This window comes from Cibotium barometz, chromosome 30 (genome assembly GCF_041138505.1).
Source record: "Cibotium barometz isolate CiBa-2024 chromosome 30, ASM4113850v1, whole genome shotgun sequence".
In the NCBI taxonomy this organism is placed as follows: Eukaryota; Viridiplantae; Streptophyta; class Polypodiopsida; order Cyatheales; family Cibotiaceae; genus Cibotium; species Cibotium barometz.
The window spans coordinates 20,569,869-20,584,532 of NC_141075.1; the positions used below are offsets into that span (position 1 = coordinate 20,569,869).

Consider the following 14,664-nt stretch of genomic DNA (forward strand, 5'->3'; position numbering starts at 1 on the left):
TGGATTAAGTACAGCAAGGCTTCCACATGCAACAACTTGAGTATGTGCACATACACACTGCACAAAAATATTGTTGGGTATTCGGAGCCTCATGTATGTGAACCAGCCCTTGTACATGTCCCGTATTGTGTGTGTACCCCTGTTAATGTGTCTTTGTGTGTGTGTGTGTGTGTGTGTGTGTGTGTGTGTGTACGCGTGTGTGCATGGATGCATGTGTGTGTGTGTGTGTGTGTGTGTGTGTGTGTGAACAGCTCCTAAAGGGGTGCGAACACTCACTTATGTGGTTATGTGTGCATGTGTGTGAACCCACTCTTAAGAGTGGTAAGCATAATATCTAGATATTTTATGTGTGTTTGACATAAGCAATAAGCAATGATGTCATGAGCTTTATACCTATAAAGATATTGTACTTGATTGAAGAGATACAACATCGCATCATTGAGTCGTGCAACATTCAGAGCTTTATCATCTCTCTCTCTCTCTCTCTCTCTCTCTCTCTCCACTAAAAGGAGAAAAGACTTACCTCGAAGACAATCTCACACTAGCACAGGTGGCACACACGAGGAAGTGCATGCCACGCATCTTGGTTGCACGGAAGGCAGGGAAATGGGCAGTGTACAAAGATGGGAACGTGATCATTACCGAGCGATGTGCCCAATGAAGGTGCGAGACCGATGAAACCAAGCTAGAGATTGCAGTTTGGAACTCCAATGGCACCTTGAGGACAGATGCAAGTCTGTTCGAGTAGACATTTAGAGGGAGAGACTTGGTCTTATACACAAAGACACATCAGTGCCAGGGGAGTCGGCTTCCAGAGGTGAGAGGATACAAATGGGAGGCGGTTCACCGCCCACGCTTAGCAGGGGGTACCCGGGGATCAGGAGGGGTGGCTTTACTATACATGGAGGAGCTTCAGCATCTGATACAGGTGGTCGGGCGGGATGAGGCTGCATGGTTTATGTGGGTGAGGATCCAAACAGAGAGGGCCCGGGCCATCTACCTAGAAGTGTGCTACTTTCCACCCTCCACTTCTAAATATGCCACCCATGGAGAGTCCCCATACCTGCCCCTTTATGATGACATTATGAAGTTTTGCAGTCTAGGGGACATCCTCCTGGTTGGAGACTTCAATGCCCGCACCCCATGTGCACACGTACCCTTCTTTGAGACAGATGATCCTATGTACCAGGAGATTGCCACAGTGGGTACGAATCTGGAGCAGACATCACAGGATACAACAGCCCACACAGAATATGGAGAGTATCTCTTACCCTCCGGCAGGGCTCATAGGCTAGCCATTTATAATGGCCTAGCCAGATGGCTTGGATCCAACTCCTTGACCTCCTACCCCTTCGGACATGGAGCGAGTACAGTGGACTATCTAATGGAATCAATCTCTCTGATCCCACTCATTCCGGAGTTTACAATCTCACCTCGTCCCATCGATGTTGGGGCCGACCATGCATACCTGGCGTTCTCCCTCCCATGTCCATACACTAGCCAACCACTTGCTTTGCCCCATCAACGTCCGAGATACCACTTCACAAGAGAGACCTCTTCCATCTATTCTGATCACGTCCGAGATACCACTTCACAAGAGAGACCTGCTTTGCCCCATCACCGCTAGAGATACCACTTCACCAGAAAGACCTCTTCCATCTATTCTAATCATGTATACTGCATCCACTCCGACCTCGACCCCCACATCCCACTTGATGAGCTTACCACACAACTCGCAGCCACCATCCATACGTGCGCTGCAGCCGCCTTCCCGCGGTCCAAAGCCTACCCTACATCACCAGGAGGGATTGTCCCACATAATAGCTAGTATGACGAGGAATGTCGTGAAACCCAAGCCCGTCTATAGCGGGAGGTGGCGCTAGGATCCACCACTCAGCAACAGGCGCGAGTGATCTTCCGACGTCTTACACGGAGGAAGAAGAGAGCCTACCTAGCCACGCTTGAGCAAGAGCTATACATGCTATTTCTTGGGAGGAACTGCAAGGAGGCCTGGAGGATCTTCTAGGATCATCGCCTGCCGACTCCGATTACTTCACTCAGTACCTAGCACACCTATGCCACCTCTCTCTACCATGCCCCCGAGCAGCCACCTCTCCCCCATCCACCCAAACCTCGTCCACCACATTCTTCCTTCTTTCACCTGAGCATGGTGAGAGATGCTATTGACAGGATGCAGACTGGGAGAGCACAACATCATGATGGACTCCTCACCGAGCATTTCTCTCATGCTACGGACATGCTAGCCCCTTAACTAGTTCGCATGTTTAACAGGGCTCTATGTGAGGACTTCCCCACCAGCTGGTCATCGAATACTATTGTACCTACCTTGAAAACAAGTGACCATATGGACCCCAACAACTACAGGACTCATGGTTGGTCACACCTTGGCCAAGATTTATGGTTCCATTTTGGAGCATGAGCTTAGTAGATGGTCCGAGGAGAAGAGACTCAGAGCACTGGGGCAGGCACGCTTCAGGAGAGGACACTCCACACTAGATCATATCTTTACACTACAGGCATTGGATATACTGCTGCTTTGTGGATTTCTACAAAGCTTTTGATACCGTCCCGCGGGCCAGACTGATGAGGAAACTGCAGGATATGACAGTGCCAGCAGAGATGCTTTGGGGGATCATTACACTCTATGAGTCAGTCACAGGAAGAGTACGGGCTCCACGAGGTAACTCAGAGATCATACACATCACTGTCGGGGTGAAGCAGGGCTGCCCCTTGTCTCCTACTCTATTTGGTCTATACATTGAAGAGATCTCGAATTACATTGACAGACAAGGAGGACCCGGAGCACATTTAGCAAGAGTCCTCATACCGATCTTCTTGTATGTAGATGATATTGTTCTTATTTCTGATTCACAAGAGGGGCTGCAGAGGCATTTGGATGCATTACGGGCCTTTTGCGAGGACCGGGACCTCAGTGTGAACCTTGGAAACACCAAGGTCATGATCTTTAATACCTCCTCACAGTGGATAAGTAAATTTGCAGTACAGTTTACAAACAGTGGAGAGCCTGTGGAGTATGTTACCTCATATGTATACCTTGGGATCACTTTTGTTGGACCTCAGTTCTTGATGCGGAAGGCGGCCGAAGCTAGATTGATGAGGGGATATGCAGCCCTTGGCTCCATAGTAGTAGGGGAACCCCGTTTCCCCCCATTGGGAACGGTGGAACGCGTTCCCCCATCGCGTGGACCAGTGGAACGCCGGAAACGAATGGTGGAACGTGGAGGTGGTCGAAAAAAGGTGGAACGACAGGGAACGTTGGTCGAACGGTAGGTGGAACGGGCCAGGGAACGCTAGCCTGCCGTTCCCCCACGTGGGAACGTGCAGATGACGTGGATTTTTTTTAAAAAAAATGAAGCCCGTAAGCCTTGCGCGAGGCGCTTTTCGGAAATTCGCACCAGTCCGTACGCCTTTCGCCGCCCGTCGCTTTTCGGAGTTCACGCCTGTACCCGCCGTTGCTGTCCACGACTCCACGAGTACAGCGCCCGTACTGTCCTGCCCGTACAGCAGCTGTTCTGAGTCCTGACATTCTGTACTGCATAGTACAGTCGCCCCAGCCACTGGCAGCCAGGCCCCCAGCCCTTGCACTGTGCAGACTACATTCATCTAAAAGGCAAGGCAGCAAGAAGCTTTTCTCTTTCTTCTCTCTCTCTTTTTTTGTTTGAACTTTGAACTTTTGGTGTTTTAAAAATTACCTATGGTGAATCACAATCTGGACTGCACACTGGACAGTGCACAGTCTCTCCCCATTAAACAGAAGAAAAAAAAGGACTCATTTCTCTGGAATGGTTAACTTTGAAAGCCTATTCAACTTTTTGCCCGAATTTGCAGACATCATGGCTTACTCGGGTTCAAAGCGATCAGCTTCGAATGCTACTTGGTGGGACGAGGTTGAAAGGCTAGAAAGGTATTCATCTAAGGGAGGTGCAACACGATGGAAATGCAAGCAATGTAACAAAGAGAAGTCAGGAGGAGCAAACCGTGTGAGAGCACATCTATGCCATGTGAACAATGAAAAAGCACAAGTGAACAAATGCCCAGGGACAACACCTGAAATGCGTAGAGAGCTTTTGGCAAAGTACCCAAGTGAAGAGGAGAAAGCATGTGCACGAAAGAAACCGGCAATTGATGCATCTTACTTCAGTAGACAAGGGGAAGATGTACACTTGGGAGATGGACAACAGTATGGAGGACTTGGGAGCTTTGCATTTCCCAAGATTCGCAGTCTATGGGTGCAAGTTCCGGCAAGCAGCAAACCTTGGGAGCAGCTTGGGATCCCCGCAAGAAAGAGAGGGTAGATGCAGCTGTTGCAAGGTTCTTTTATCATGATCATGTAGCATTCAATGTTGCCAGGTCTCCATATTTCATTGAAATGGTCCAGGAGATTGCACGGTATGGCCCAACATACAAGCCTCCTTCATATGAGACCATACGCACCACCTTGTTGCAAAAGGAGAAAGCTGCGATTGAATGTGCTTTAGAGTCTATGCATGAAAGTTGGGCAAAGAATGGTGTGTCACTTATTGCAGATGGTTGGAGTGACACTCGAAAAAGGTCCATTCATGGCATGGTTGCTTATTCTCGAGGAAGAATGCAATTCATTTCCTCACATGATGCTTCTGGGACTAGAAAAACTGCAGATCAGCTTGTGGAAGAGTGGGCCGAAGGTATTGAGAAGGTTGGACCAGAGAATGTTATTCAGTTCTTAGCTGATGGTGAGGCAACAAATAGAGCAGCTGGTCTTAATCTTGAAGACAGGTATCCGCATATCGCATTCAGTCCATGCTTTGCTCATTGTTTGAGCAACTTATTGAAGGATGTTGGCAGCTTGCCATGGGTTGATCCACACATTCAAAAAGGCAAGGAGATAATAAGCTTCATTCAAAACCATCAGTTTATTTTGAATGAATTCCGCAAGAGATCGGCCAAAAAGGATCTCTTGAAGTACTCAGAGACACGCTTTGGTTATAACTTTCTCATGATGAAGAGGTTATCCAAAGTGCAATTGCCTTTGAAGCAGTTGGTTGTATGCAATGAGTGGATGGGATGGGCACTTTCTCGCTCAAGAGCCGGCATAGAGGTTGCAAGAACCATACAAGACTTCACATTTTGGGATGAAGTCAATACTATCAATGCTATGATGAAGCCGATCATGCGCTTGATGCGGATTGCAGATGGACGGGAGCCATGCATTGGCAAGGTTTATGAGGGGGCTGACCGAATGATCGAGAAAATAGGAGAAATGGGCTTGTCTGATGAGAAATATGCAGAGGTTCGAGAATTATGTGAAGCACGATGGAATGGTTATCATTCTCCTATGCATGCTGCAGCGTATGTCTTGGATCCCAAGTTCCAAGGATGTGGACAAGAGGCCGATGATGAGGTGATGGATGGTTGGGAGACTGTGCTTTCTAGGCAGGTTCGTGATGCAGATAAACGAAGGTTGGTGAAAGACCAACTTGGATTTTATCGCAGCAAGTTGGGAAGGTTTGGATCGGCTGATGCTCAGAGAGAGAGGTTTAAGATAGGGGCTGCTTTATGGTGGGAGGATTATGGGGCTCATACACCACAGCTTCAATCATTGGCAATAAGGATCTTGTCTCAAGGTGCAAGCTCCTCTCCGATTGAGCAGCTATGGAGTGTGTTCGGCCATGTTCATGAGATTGTACACGCAGAGATGGGGGCTGCACCGATAGTGACAGAGGCTCTATTCCAGACATAGACATACTGGCACAAGCTATGGGAGATTCCACTAGATAGATACCCCCGGCTAGCCCTAGAGTTCTCAAGACACCTGACACTCGAGGAAGATACATAGTCCTGGCATGCACAGGTAGGCACTTGGTTTGGCATGCACGGTATGCAGATGGAGGCGCTCCCCCCGTTCCAGTACAGCATAGAGACCCCGTCATTTGCTCTCAGTAGCACAGAGCGGAACAGGGTTATCAGGAAGGACATTGTCAGACTGGATACTCAAAGGACATGGAGTTCACCTAGTCGTCCACTGGGGACGAAGATGGCCTTCTACAGAGATCACCTCCTGTGCCTGACAGAGGATGGTTTCATCGTCCGCCCACGCTACATAGACACACACCTATCTTTTGGGGTGAGATGTGCGATCAGCCAGATCCGCATCTCATCCCACTAGCTGAGAGTGGAGACTACCAGATATGGACCCACGACGGCTGCACCAGAGGACAGGATATGCCAGGTCTGTCACACAGAGCCCGAGACAGAGGATCATTACATATGCCGACGCCCTTTATACTATGAGATTCGGGGGGGGGGATGGGTCCACTGCCTCTTCCGAGCTGGGTTCCAACCACTTTCCATGATCATGGACTTCCCGGATCAGAGATGCCTGGGACTTTTTCTTCTAAAGCTCCGCAGGCACAAGGAGTCCTGAGTGAGATCCAGATCAGTTGTACGTGCTCGAGGACCTCTCACCGACTTCTTCCATGCCAGCACACCGATCCACCCATCATACCCGGACCACAGGCTAGTGCAAGAGCTCAGCCGAGAGGTGTGATACTCGACAGAGCCACTGAGTTATGCAGAGCTCGACGCCCCAGACCCCATGGCCCTCACCCATGGCCACGCCACCACAGGAGGATCCGGGCCATCATTGCAGCAGGACCTACTCGTGCCAGCTCAATTTTACCACCTTGAGCACCATGTCACAGCGGCCCATGAGGAATGTGTTAGGGTGATATGAGAGCTCTCTGCTCATGTACCTAGATCAGATTTTATAGCTCTAGATTTTTGTTATCTTTCTTTATTACTATTTTGTACCCAGGATGATGTACCTCATGGATATGATGTAACCTTTTGGTCTCATAGATCATTTTGGCCTTTTGAAGACGTTAATACAACTTTCTTTCGAGATATGCCGTGGACATTATTGTATCACTTTGGTGTCATAGGCCTATTGGGTCTTTAGTAGAAGCTTAATCTCTCTCTCTCTCTCTCTCTCTCTCTCTCTCTCTCTCTCTCTCTTCTCCTGGGGGACTTCAATGCCAGGACCGCCCAGAGTATCATAAAATACTGTCTGGTTATGGGCGGTCCTGGCATTGAAGTCCCCCAGGAGAAGAGAGAGAGAGAGAGAGAGAGAGAGAGAGAGAGAGAGAGATTAAGCTTCTACTAAAGACCCAATAGGCCTATGAGGTATTTCAAGTGGATACCTCTCTCTCTCTCTGTGGGAAGTGCTGCAGACACGCACAGAGCTCTTCCTATGGCCAAGGGTTAGTTAATTTTTAACCCGAAACCAGACTTTTTCAGCCCAAGACAAGATGGAGAGGATCGACATTGAAGACTTGATCAAGGCAGCCATCCAACGACATAAGAAAGAGACGGACAATGCAATTAATATGGTCAACCGGTCCACCGGAGCCTTCTTGACAAAGTCAAGAAACTTGAAGCGTGGATAGCAGCCCAAGATGCAGAGATCGCAAATCTCAAGATAGAGATAGAAGAAGCACGTGCTCAACATAAGCTCGAGGAACGTGAAATTCAGCCCGTCATGATGGAGGAGCTGAACACCATCAAGGCCCAAGTGAGAACACTTCAAGAGGGAGAAGAAAAGAAGGCCCGGGAGACCTCCTCGTGGGTGGAGGTGCTCACGAAGACGCAAAAGCAAGTAGATGAAACAGAGAAATGGATAGAAGTGGTCAAGAAAGGTAAGAACAAGGAGGCCGAAAGCACATCTACCTCGAAGATTATCAACCTAGCCATTGAGGAGGAACAAAGAAGAAAGACAAGGGAACTTCATGTGCGGATCACGGGGCTTAAGGACGGTGACAATGTAGAGGAGGAAGCCAAAGATTTATACACACGCATGGGCATTTCGAGGCCTACACACACGGGATTTGGAGAGTGGGCAAGAAAGAGAAGAATGGAGGAGAGAGCTCTCATTTTACGCTTTCCCACCTTGGAGGCCAAGAAGGATTTCTTGGCCAAGCGCTCCGCCCTTAAGAAAACGGGCATCTTTTTAGGAGATGACCTCACCTTGGCACAGCTAGCACATATGAGGGAGTGCATGCCGGAGATTAGGGCAGCCAGAGAAAAAGGGAAGCTAGCATTTTACAGAGGAGGCAGAGTGGTGATACTAGAGAGACGCACCACCTAACGGTGCGAGACCTATGGGACCAGTCTGAGACTCGCAGTATGGAACTGCAGCGGAGCATTGAGATTGGATGTAGGGGCCTTCGAGGACAGCTTCAGAGATAGGGACATCATCTTCTACTCAAAGACACATCAGGCCCCAGGCAGCACATTACCGAGAGTGGCGGGATACAGATGGGAGACGACTTGTAGACAGGAGGCCCGTTCGAAGCATGGTGGTCGCGGATCTGGAGGAGTTGCAGTTCTTTTTAGAGAGGAGCTTTAGCCACTCATCCATGTTATGCGCCGTGATGAGAGCACGAGGTACATGTGGGTCACAGTGAGGGCAGATGAGGGTAGACCCCTATACATTGCTATATGTTACTTTCCACCCAACACATCTCATTATGCAGCGCCCAAGGGGAAATCTCCATATATGATTCTAGATGAGGACATATGGGAGTTCTCCAGGGAGGGAGATGTTATCATACTTGGGGACTTTAATGCTCGAACGGCTCAGTACCAGACCTCCTTCTTTGACACTTCGGAGGAGATGTTGAGAGAGATAGATGTGGAGGAGATGTGTTTGACCCAGAGATCACAGGATGAGGTGGAGTGTACTGAGTATGGGAGATACCTCTTGGAGATGGGGACTGCACATGGGCTGACCATTTTAAATGGCCTAGAGAGGTATCCACTTGCCACTGGCTTTACTTGCTTTCCACACAGACATGGGGCCAGCACAGTGGATTATGTTCTAGCCTCGCCAACCTTCATCCCGAGTATCCAGGATTTTGCGATTGGCCCCAGGCCCATCAGAGTTACGGTGGATCATGCTCTTCTCTCCTTTACGGTGGATTTCCACTACAGTATCCGCCAGGTTGGGCAGTCCTATCACCCGAGATATACCTTCTGTAGAGAGACTGATGGAGTATACACCGCAGAGATCTACAGCTTGTTGAGTGCAAAGGATCCACAGAGGCCATTAGCACAGCTCACATAGATCCTGACAGAGGCTTTACATACAGCTGCAGCGACGGCCTTCCCACACACGCAGCCCACAGAACGACCACGTCCTGGGAGCATGCCCCAGAATAGTTGGTATGATGATGACTGTAGGGAGCTCAGTGTGTGGGAGAGATGGAATTAGGGTTAGGTTAATTCATGTGGGAGACATACACAGACAAACAAGGGAGAGAGAGAGAGAGAGTTGTGGGGATAAGTCAACTCATCGATAGCATGAGTGTGTGACTCCCCTATCACACATGTATATTGCACTAGTACACATAGTGCACTTAGTACATTAAAAGTACTAAGTGTACTATGTACTATAACTTATGGGCTTGTACACACTATAAGGGTGGGCGTAACGCCTTTACCCCAACAACCTCCCACTTAAAGGCAAAGTGCCCTTAAGTAAAGGAAAAGAAAAATCAGCATGTACATGATAATATACAAGGCCATATCAAGGCTGAAACTGGCCTCATCCAATGCCCATCAACTGTCTGCAATGAGCAAACCGCTCCGGAGGCAAACTCTTTGTCAACAGATCAGCCGGGTTGTCATCCGTATGAATCTTAACAAGCTGAATTTGCTTGTTCTCTATCACCTCTCTCATGAAGTGATACTTCACATCCACATGCTTCGTCTTTGCATGAAAGACAGGGTTCTTTGCCAACTGGATGGCACTCTGACTGTCACAATGCAACAATGGAATATCCCCTGTATAGCCCAAATCAACCACTAACCGAGATAGCCATAATGCCTCCTTGCAAGCCTCTGTGGCTGCAATATACTCGGCCTCTGTAGTAGATAAGGCTGTGCACTTCTGCATCCTGGATATCCATGACACAACACCTCCTGTGAATGTAAACACATAACCGGTAGTAGACTTCCGGTTATCTGGATGACCGGCATAATCCGAATCCGTGTAACCATGCACTAATGCATCCTGTTTGCCAAAACATATGCACATATCCTGTGTGCCCTTCAGGTATCTCATGACACCTTTCACTGCTTCCCAATGCTTCTTGCCAGGGTTGGCCATGTATCTAGAAACCACTCCCACTGCAAATGCAATGTCCGGCCTAGTAGCAACCATGGCATACATGAGACTGCCACAAGCTGAAGCATACGGAATCTTGACCATATCAGCCCTGTCTCTATCTGACTGTGGGCTGTCCATAGCACTGAGTTTCACATATGGAGGCAAAGGAGTACTAGTCTTCTTCCCCCCGTCCATATTGAACCTCTGCAAGACTTTGCCAATGTATTCCTTCTGAGACAAATACAACACATGCTGATTTCTGTCCCGAAGTACCCGCATACCCAAAATGTGATTTGCATCACCCAAATCCTTCATATCAAAGGTTTGATGCAGCCTCTGCTTCAAAGTATCCATCTCCTTACGAGATTTTCCGGCAATCAACATATCATCAACATACAAGATGAGGATCAATAGACTGCCATCCAAAGCTTTCTTGGTGTACAAGCATTGATCTATGTCACTTCTCCTGATTTTCTGGGATTTCATGAATGTATCAAATTTATGATACCATTCCCTTGGTGCCTGTTTGAGCCCATAAAGACTCTTTTTCAGCTTGCATACAAGCTTCTCCTTTCCACTCACTGCATAACCCTCTGGCTACTGCATATATATCTCCTCATGGAGATCACCGTGAAGAAAAGCAGTCTTCAAATCCATCTGAATCAAGTCCAGATCATCATGCGCAACCAAAGCCAACACACCTCTAAGTGTGGTCATTTTGACCACTGAGAGAAGATCTCAAAGTCCACACCATATTCCTGCTTGAAGCCCTTAGCCACTAACCTGGCTTTGTATCTTGGCTTTGCATCTGGTGCAACTTTGAGCCTGTAAACTCATGGCAAAACCTTCTTGCCTGCAGGCAAATGCACCAACTTCCAAGTTCCATTTTTATGCAGAGAATCCATCTCTGACTTCATGGCACGCTCCCAAAGAGCCTTGTCTGCCCTCTGTAAAGCCTCCTTATAGCATGAGGGCTCCCCACAGTCAGTGAGCATCAAGTAGTCAACCCCTGGAACAAACCTGTCAGGGGCTCTGGAGGGTCTAGTGGACCTCCGTACCCAATGACCATCATTTGCAGGTTGCTGTCCAGCCTGCATATCACCCATTGGTGGCTCCTGTTCCATGCCATAAGGCTGAAAATTCATGCCCGGTATCTCCTCTAACTGTGGTATATCCATAGGGATATCTTCTGCCATCTCTGGCTCTCCATTTGGACCATTTTCAGCACCATTTAAGGGCTGGTTTTGCTGCTGTAATGGCTGATTTACAGCACTTGGTTGTTGTCCATGATGTCCATCATCATCAAAGATGACTCTGCCAGGCTCCTGTTGCCTTGCAGGCTCTTTATACATGCATGTTTCATCAGAAATGACATCATTGCTGCGTATAATCTTTCTATTCACGGGATCCCAAAGTCTATACCCCATTTCACCTCTGTCACCATATCCTAGGAATATGCATTTGTGAGACTTAGGATCAAGTTTGGTGCGCATTTCCCTGCGTATGTGCACGTACGCAACGCAACCAAACACTCTCAAGTGCTTGTATGACGGAGGCTTCCCTGTCCATACTTCCTCTGGCACTTTTCCACCAAGCCTCGTGTTAGGTGACCTGTTTATAAGGTGAACGGCTGTCATAACAGCTTCAGCCCAAAAACCATGAGGTAATGCAGCATGTGACAACATAGAACGGACCTTCTCCTGAATAGTCCTGTTCATCCTCTCTGCTGTCCCGTTTTGTGGAGGATCATAAGGCGTAGAGAGCTCCCTCTTGATGCCTTTAGCATCACAAGAGTCCTGAAACTGTTTGGACATGTACTCTCCACCATTGTCGGAACGCAAAACTTTCAATGTTTTGCCAGTTTGATTCTCAACAAGAGCAACAAACTTCTCAAACACTGAGAATGTATCACTCTTCAAACGAAGAGGATAAACCCACACCTTGCGTGTGGCATCATCTATAAAAGACACACAATATTTTGCCCCTCCCAAAGAAAGCTGAGGCATCTCACATACATCTGTATGCACAAGCTCTAAATGAGCATCTTTCTGTCCAAGAGCTTTCTTGTGAGGGCACTACAGTTGCCTGCCATATATACAATGCTCACAAAACTGAAAACTTGAAAACTTTAGAGAAGGCAAGTAACCCAAACGAGACAATTGCTCCATTCCTTTGACACTCATGTGTCCCAACCGGCTATGCCACATAGAGATTTCCGGCAGCTCGGTTGCATTTACATTAGCATGGTGACAAACTCCTGCATGCATAAAGTAAAGAGTGTCCACCTTAGAGCCTCTGGCAACAACCAGTGAGCCCTTACAAATCTTCCACTTTCCACGACCAAATGTGGTAACATAATCACCATCATCAAGCTGTCCAGTAGAAAGCAGATTCTTCTTGATTTCAGGCACATGCCTGACATCATGGAGCATAAGCTGTGAGCCATCTGAAAACACAAGCCTCACATCACCTCTGCCAAGAATCTTGCATGCATGGTTATCACCCAAATAAACCACTCCTTCATTGCCAGCAGTATACCTGACAAACAAGTCTCTGCAACCTGTGACATGAAAGGAGGCACCTCAATCAATGATCCATGAGTGCATACCATGACCACCTGTAAGAAGTGAATGGGCATCAAGTGAAGACGTAAATAGGACCTCATCCTCACTGCCACCTGCATGTGACACATTGATTTCTTCGATTTTGACTCCACTTTTGCCCTTTGGCTTTACATCTTTGACTTCATCTTTCTCTTTGTCTTTGCCTTTTCCCTTTTCCTTTTGATCATTTTTCCATTTGTAGCATTGCTTTTTAATGTGTCCCTTCTTGCCACAATAATGGCATTCCAAATCCTTTTTGGAGCGAGACTTGCTCCTTCCCCGTTCTTGGCTTTTTCCCCTTTGCTGGGATCTCCCACGTGCATTCATTGCATTGGACTTTCCAATAGAGTTGTTTTTCCTGTTCATCTCTTCTTGAAGAAGAGCACCCTCAACATCTGCATATGACAGCATAGCATGCGAATTGCTAGTGGCTGTCCTGAATGTGTCCCAACTCTCTGGCAAAGTGCATAACAAAAAAGTGGCTTTGAACTCATCGTCCATTGCCAACTTTTGATTGATGACCTGGCTGACAATACCATTAAACTCATTTAGATGGGCTGTCATAGACGTCCCTTCCTTCATCTGAAGATCTATGAGTTTCTTCAACCAATACACTTTGCTTGAGGCACTTTGCTGGGCATACAAGTCCTGCAATCTCTGCCACATTCCCCAAGCTGTCTTCTCTTCACGAATGCTGAAAAGTAATGAGTCTGACACAGACAACATGATAGTAGATCTTGCCAGCTCATCCATATCTTCCCACTCTTCAGCAGTAAGAGAAGCGGGTATCACACCCCTTTCTTTGATAGGCTTGTGCTGCTTTTTCTGGAGCAACACATTGTAGCACTGGGTTTGCCAAATATCATAATTATGCGAGCCTTCAAGCTTCTTGATGTGAAGCAATGAAGAGCTCTCACCTGTGGTTGCCATAGCAAAATGCAACCTGTCAATGCCTGACTCCCTGCAAAATGTGCAATCACTGCACCAAAAGCACACAAAGTGCTCACAGTTTTTCTCCCAAGCTTTATCTCCCACTGCGGAAGCACAAATGCAACTTTTCTCCCACTTTATGTCATGAAATCACCAAAATCTGGTTGCTGCAGATTTTGGACAGCACCTTAAATGTGCTCTGTTGCCCTTCCAAAGTACTGTACAGCAGTACCAAGTGCTCACCAATGATGTACCAAACCTGTACCGGCAAGTACAGCAGCTGAAATTGAACCTTTTGGTCACTCAAAACAGTGTACAGCCATGCCAAAACTTGCACAAAGCTGTGCCAAATCTGTACCAGCAAGTACAGTAGCAATAAATGCTCTCCTGGCTGTCCAAATGAGTGAAAATCAGACTTTTACAGTCCCGTACATTGCATACAACAGTCCCGAACAAAAATTGGGCAAAAGCCCCTTGACTGCAAGCTGATTTTTGAGGATTCAAGGCATAAATGTCTTGCCTGCTGCTTTGCCAAGCTCAACAAGCATACAAACTTGAAAAGCCCCTTGATTTAAGATCAATTTCTGATCATACATGGTACATTGACGCACATGAAGGCATCCAGAGTGTTCACGATGCTTCCCCTGGCCACATATACATCAAATACATGAAACCCCCTTGATTTACAGGCACATTGAGTGCTTGTAAGGCATCAACACATTATCCACAGCATCAAATGCGATTCCCTACATGCAAATCAACCAAATCGGCACAAAAGCCCCTTGATTTGCACTGCAATTTGCTGCAATTTGCTACAATTTGTCCAAATGTGCGATTTTTCACATCATACAGCATGTATGAGTGCTTAATTGCACAATTACATCAAAAGCCCAAATTTCGACATCCAATTTCCTGCCAATTGATCCTGATTGTGACCAATGTCCT

General features: G+C 47.4%; 1 protein-coding gene and 1 pseudogene across 3 annotated transcripts in view; one reads left to right on the top strand and one right to left on the bottom strand.

Moving 5' to 3' along the window:
* The window catches only part of LOC147621256 (ARM repeat superfamily protein), a 189,867-nt gene that overhangs the window by 87,907 nt on the left and 87,296 nt on the right, over positions 1–14,664 (bottom strand). The gene's annotated exons all lie outside the window — the stretch shown is intronic.
* LOC147621257 (uncharacterized) lies at positions 6,210–9,289 on the top strand (annotated as a pseudogene).